The following is a 6,000-nucleotide window of genomic DNA, read 5'->3' as shown; positions in this document are numbered from 1 at the left end:
TGTGTGTGTGTGCGCGCGCGCGCTGTGAAGAAGCTACAAGTTTCAAATGTATCTCTTCTTACTGACAATCCTGAAATAATAGGCAATAGCCAGAGATTCACCAGCACCAATTCACAGGTATAAGAGACCTCCTAGACGACTCCCCCCACAAAAGGCCTGAGGACCAGGGTTGGTGGCTAAATGTCCCAGTGTCCCTGCTGCCACTTCCACTGAACCCAGACATCTTGTCTCAGGACAGTCTGTGAGGCTGGAGCCCAGAAATCCAGAGCCCCTCCCGGAGAGCAGCCTCTGCTGTAATTCTCGCGCACAAGTGGATTTCCCTAGGCGCGTGCCTCATCCAATCATTTTTTCCAAATCAGAGATTTGCCTCCCTGCATCTTACTGGCGAAGCTGGAGTCACACACCTGTCCTGAATTGCAGGGGGAGCTGGGAAAGTGAGTTACTGAGCTCTACTTCAGGGTTGCACATCCAACGAGGAGGGAGAGTTTCCAAATTTAGGAAGGGTATTCCAAAGACAAGGCAGCAGCAAGCAGGACGATAGCCGCTGCAGCTCCTCTTCTTCTACAACTGCCGTCTACAGAGGCTGCCACACAGCAGGTGCTCAGATGGTGGCAGCTCTTTCCAGTCCAGCTTCCCTGTTCCCACTCATTGCCCATTTCCGAAGGGGAGTCTTTCTGCTTGGATTCCTGCCCTCGGGGTTTCTTCGCCCAAGCTGTTTCTCTATAAACAGAGCTTTGAGGGGCGCCTGGGTGGCTCAGTGGGTTAAAGCCTCTGCCTTCAGCTCAGGTCATGATCCCAGGGTCCTGGAATCGAGACCCCACATCGGGCCCCGCATCGGGCTCTCTGCTTGGTGGGAAGCCTGCTTCCTCCTCTTTCTCTGCCTGCCTCTCTTCCTACTTGTAATCTCTGTCTTTCAAATAAATAAATAAAATCTATAAATTGCAAACTAATCTATAGTAACAGGACGGGTCAGTGGTTGCCCAGAAGAGGGGTGGGGTGCCTCTAGAGGGAGGGTTGCAGAGGGATACAGGGAAACTTTTCTGGGGGGATGGATATGTCCATTATCTTGATTTTGATAATGGTATAACAATATCCATAAGTCAAAATGCATTGTACATTCTAAGTATGTGAAATTTATCATATGCCAGTTATATCTCAGTGCAGCTTTTTAATTACCTTCATATGCAATTTTTCACCTATTAGATTCACAAAATTCTAAATGTCGGACAACACATACTCTTGACAAGGTTGTGAGGAGTCAGGATTTTCAGAGAAGATCTTTCAATGTACACCCCGCCCTCAGTGTCTGACTGCCCCCCTCACTGCACACTCCTCCATGCTAATGAAGTTTAAAATTTTAATTTTAGCTGTTTCAGCTGACTGTGACCTTTCCAGAGAGTGGAGCTCCAGTCTAACGGCTGTAATAAGATTACTCAGTGAGAATAGATTTTTACGACAGGAAGCAGCATATGAGGACAATGCAGGTTTTTTCATTTATGTGTTTTGTTCACTTTGCATTGACTCTACAATTTTTTTTACTGAGTGCCTTCTAGGTGTCAGGCACCATTGTGGTCACTGGGGATAGATGTGGCTGTGAAGAAACCCGCCAGAGTCTCCATCACCCAGCATGACACTGCAGCTCCATGGCATACCACAAATGGCCCATCAGGTACACAGGGAATGTGTCAGACAGTAGGAGCATAGGGAGAAAAACAAGCAGGCATGGGGAAGGGAGAAGCTCAGGGTGAGTTGTTTCAAAGTAAGGGCTCAGGCAGGTCTCTGGAAGGTGACAGTTGAGCAGACGCCTGAAGTGAGCGAGTATGGAAATAAGATCATCTGGAAGGGTTGAAAACAAGCTCCTGTTCAATCATGCATTTTCTTTTCCCTTGATATGTGTTTGGAACGCAGGAATGATTTCCACGTCCAGAGCCCATGGACCACAGCACTCTGAAGCAAGCCTTTTTAGCACCTGTTGGTGTCGTGGAGATGGTAAACTTAGAGTCACGGGCCAGCCAATGCCTCTTGCCAGGTGGGTGACCCTGAGTAAGTCACTGGGAGTTTCTGAACTTCGTTCCCCTCCAACGTGCAATTGGAGATGCTAAAAATTCACTGACTCACATGGTTTCACTTACTTGTGGAGCATAAGGAATAACACGGAGGACATTAGGAGAAGGAAAGGAAAAGTGAATTGAGGTAAATCAGAGGGGGAGACAACACATGAGAGACTGTGGACTCTGAGAAACAAACTGAGGGTTATGGAAGGGAGGGGTTTGGGGAATGGGTGAGCCTGGTGGTGGGTATTAAGGAGGGCACGTATTGAATGGAGCACTGGGTGTGGCACATAAACAATGAATCTTGGAACACTGAAAATAGGTAAAACTATTCTTGATCTTAGCCAAAAGCCCGAGAAGCAATGAAAAGAGGTAAAACTAAATAAAGTTAAATTAGTATGTTAAAAAAATAAAAATAAAAATAAATAAATAAATCTTTAAAAAAAATTCACTGACTCATCTACGAAGCATGAACTGAGCAGTTATCCTGTATCTGGCTGTGTGTGCAGTTATGTATAAAACAAACAACCAGCACCTGGTTGTGCACAGGTGCTGGGGACACGGTGATGGATAAGACAAAGGCAGAGCCTTCCCTGAGTCTGTCCAGCCAGGCATGCTGGCTTGTACAAACCACCAGAATGATGCGTATTTAAAACAACACATGTAGGACCCTGGGAGCATAAAAAGGGAACCAGGCTAGGTGGACATCAGACAGTGCTTCTCAGAAGGGACATTTAAATGGGATCTAAGGAAGTTAGCCAACAAAAGACCAAGGACAGAATGTATGCGTGTCTCCTGCAGAGAAGGGAAATGTCCCAGGGAGCAGGAACCATCAGGTAAAGACGATGAAGCAGAATCAACACTGCTACGTTTCAATGAATTAAGAAAGGCTAGGACCAGCTTTGGTGGATTCAGATGTTCATCTCACAAAGTCATGAGTGCCAAATATGATCACCTGAAAGAACATCACTCCTTCCATGGCATGCTTCATACATGTGACTCCTTTTCTTTCCTTCCTGGAGCTCTGAGCCACCACCAATGTTCAAGACACTGTCACAGCACCTATCACCCAACTAGCAAACTTCCGTTCCATTGTTGCAAGTAATCTATATGCACAGGCTTGACAGTAGAGATTTCTGTGTTCATTTTGTAGATGAGGACTATATTTTGGAAAAAGTGATATTGACAGCAGCTTGGGTCAAGCCAGTCCACTTAAGGCTGACCGATTCCCATGACATAATCAGCCTCTGAGTGAATCCAACCTGGACTTGCAATGAGAAAGTACCCAGGAAGGCCTCAGCACTTATAACTGAAAAGGGCATCACAACTTCCTATAAGGAGACCTCTCTTTCCAGTGCACACAGCTTTTATGGAGATCTCCTAAAAGAGCCAACACACATAGCCCTCTGGAGCAACACTCATCCTTGCAACCTGCTAAGGATGCAAGATCAGAGAGTAAACTGCCTGGGTGCTAATCCTGACTCCATCATCTTCTTTACCCATTCATGAGTTGATGATCCCTTGGCTGCTTCCATTTCTTACCTGTTGTAAATGGTGTTGTTATAAACAACAAGGTGTATGTCTCCCTTTGAATTAGTGTTTCTGTATTCTTTGGGTAAACACCCAGTAGTATGATTCCTGAATCATAGTATAGTTTTATTTTTCTCTTTTTGAGGAGCCCCCATGCTGCTTTCCACGGTGCTGCACCACTTGCATTCCTACCAATAGGGCACGAGGTTTCCTTTTTCTCCATAGCCTCACCAACACTTGTTTCTTGTGTTTTAGATTTTAACCATTCTGCAGGTGCAAGGTGACATATTTTTGTAGTTTTGATTTGCATTTCCCTGCTGCTGAATGATATCAAGCATCTTTTCCTGCATCTGTTGGCCATTTGGCTATCTTTCTTGGAGAAATGTCTGTCCATGCATAGACCCACTATAGAAGGGATATTGCTTTCACAGACCTGTCTTTGGAAAAAAAAAACAAAAAAAACCTCCATTCTCTATGGCCACTCCCTCTACACACAAACCTCTGACCTTGGATTCCAGAGGTGTGGCTCTAAGGAAGTCATGGCCCATGATGTTAAGCTTCAGGGCACACACAGCTAAGGCGTCACAGGAGCTGGGAACCCGGGTGAGCCCATGGACCATCAAGTCTCACAGTTCACCAGCAGGGATGAGTAAATTCACACACTTTAAAAAATTAAGGAACCACAGAGCAAACCACCAGTGTTTCCCACACATTCCATTAGGTGTTCCCTGTGTAAACTCCAGAAAGAGAATGTGTGAGAACACAGCAGAGCAGATGTGTGCGAGAGGCTGTAAACACATGCTGGAAGTAGACTGGGCACTGGCAGATATTCAAGACCCAGCTCTGCTGGCCAGTCATTCCCTCAATATGCTCTCCCCACAGGACACAGAGCCTCTGGAGCATCCAGACCAGTCCTGCTACCCTGGGTCCTTCTGCTTGGGAAGTCCTCCCCCTGTCTTCCCATCTGCAATGAAACCTTTTCATGCCTGGGCTGCACCCTTCTTTCTGCTTGCATTGCCCTCCCTTTCCCAGCATTCCTGGCTCAGGTGCACTCTCTATTCTTGGTGACATTTCCCTGGTGGCCTCCAGAAAGAGGGGGCCCTTCATAACGCCTTGCGGATGGCCCTGTATGGCCCTGGCCAATGTCTGCTCTCCACTAGAGTAAGCGTCCCTCGTTCACTCATCCATTGGACCCACACTAAATATCTCTATGTGCCAGAACACAACGACACATGTCAGTAGTTGAAAGAATAAATGAACAATAAGGCCAACTGCAGACCAGTGAAGTCAGGAGAGTGCAGTGGGAAGAAGTCAGACAGAAGTTAGAGACCTGGCTCTGGAATTTGCTAAGCTGGGTGACCCTGAGGAAACTACATGATTTATATGAACCCAAGTTTCTTCAAGGGTAGGTGGGAATAGTAATATCCACCTCTGAGTCTCAAGAGTTCTGCAGGGCTAATGAGAATCTGTGTGGAAGGAATGCACACAGAAGGCCCTGGCTTTCTCTTCCTGCGAGATAAAAGGCTGGACCTTTTTTTGTCTCCCACTGGCACATGAGAATTTGGCAAGAGATTTTTGAGTGGCCCACTCAAACCTTTTCTCCCCTTCTATTTTACTACAAAATCTCAATTTGGAGGATGCCTATTAAAAGTGACATTTCCCATCATCCCTTGAAGCTGCGGTGGTCATGTGACTTGGTTCTAGCCAATGGTTTGTAAGCAGACATCACTAAGTGGGATTTCTGCAAAGTTCCTCAATCTGGTATATTTTGCTCTTCTACTTTCTCTTTCTCTCAGTCAGGAATGATGTGAAGCTTTGAGTTGTGGTAGCCACCTGGGGACCATGAGATAAATTCGGGGGTTGAAGCCATGTACCCAGCATGGCTGAGGAGAAAAGTGGTATTAGAGATGTGGAGTTCCTGTCCCAGCCTGGACTGCCCACTTCAGGTTGCATGTCACATGGAAGAAAATTAAACTCCCATTTTATTTTAATCACTAATATCTGGGCTTTTCTGTAACAACTCTGACACTATGATTGTCTACAGATCCCTCAAATCTCCCTATTCAGTTTTCAGTGCAAGAACTGGTAAGAAGAGTTAATTTTATGATTTATTATTGTTATGTGAAGTGGGTCTTAGATACTCCCAAACCAGGATGATTAGAAGGCAAATTATGGGAACTATTTTCTTTATCCCAACTCTCTGATTTTAGATACCATTTTTGTACTCTTTCTGATTACAGAAGCAATAGAGATTCATTTTAACAAATTTGGAAGCTACCAAAAAGCACAAAGGAAAGAAAAGAAAAGAAAAGAAAAGGAAAGAAAATCATCTGTAATAAATTCTCCAGGGGCAAGTAATTTTTCATACCAATAAAAGGAACAAGGGTTCCTTAGAGAAATGGCTAATTCTAAGACTGGG

Source organism: Mustela erminea, chromosome 2 (assembly GCF_009829155.1).
Source record: "Mustela erminea isolate mMusErm1 chromosome 2, mMusErm1.Pri, whole genome shotgun sequence".
In the NCBI taxonomy this organism is placed as follows: domain Eukaryota; kingdom Metazoa; phylum Chordata; class Mammalia; order Carnivora; family Mustelidae; genus Mustela; species Mustela erminea.
This window is presented reverse-complemented; position numbering follows the sequence as displayed.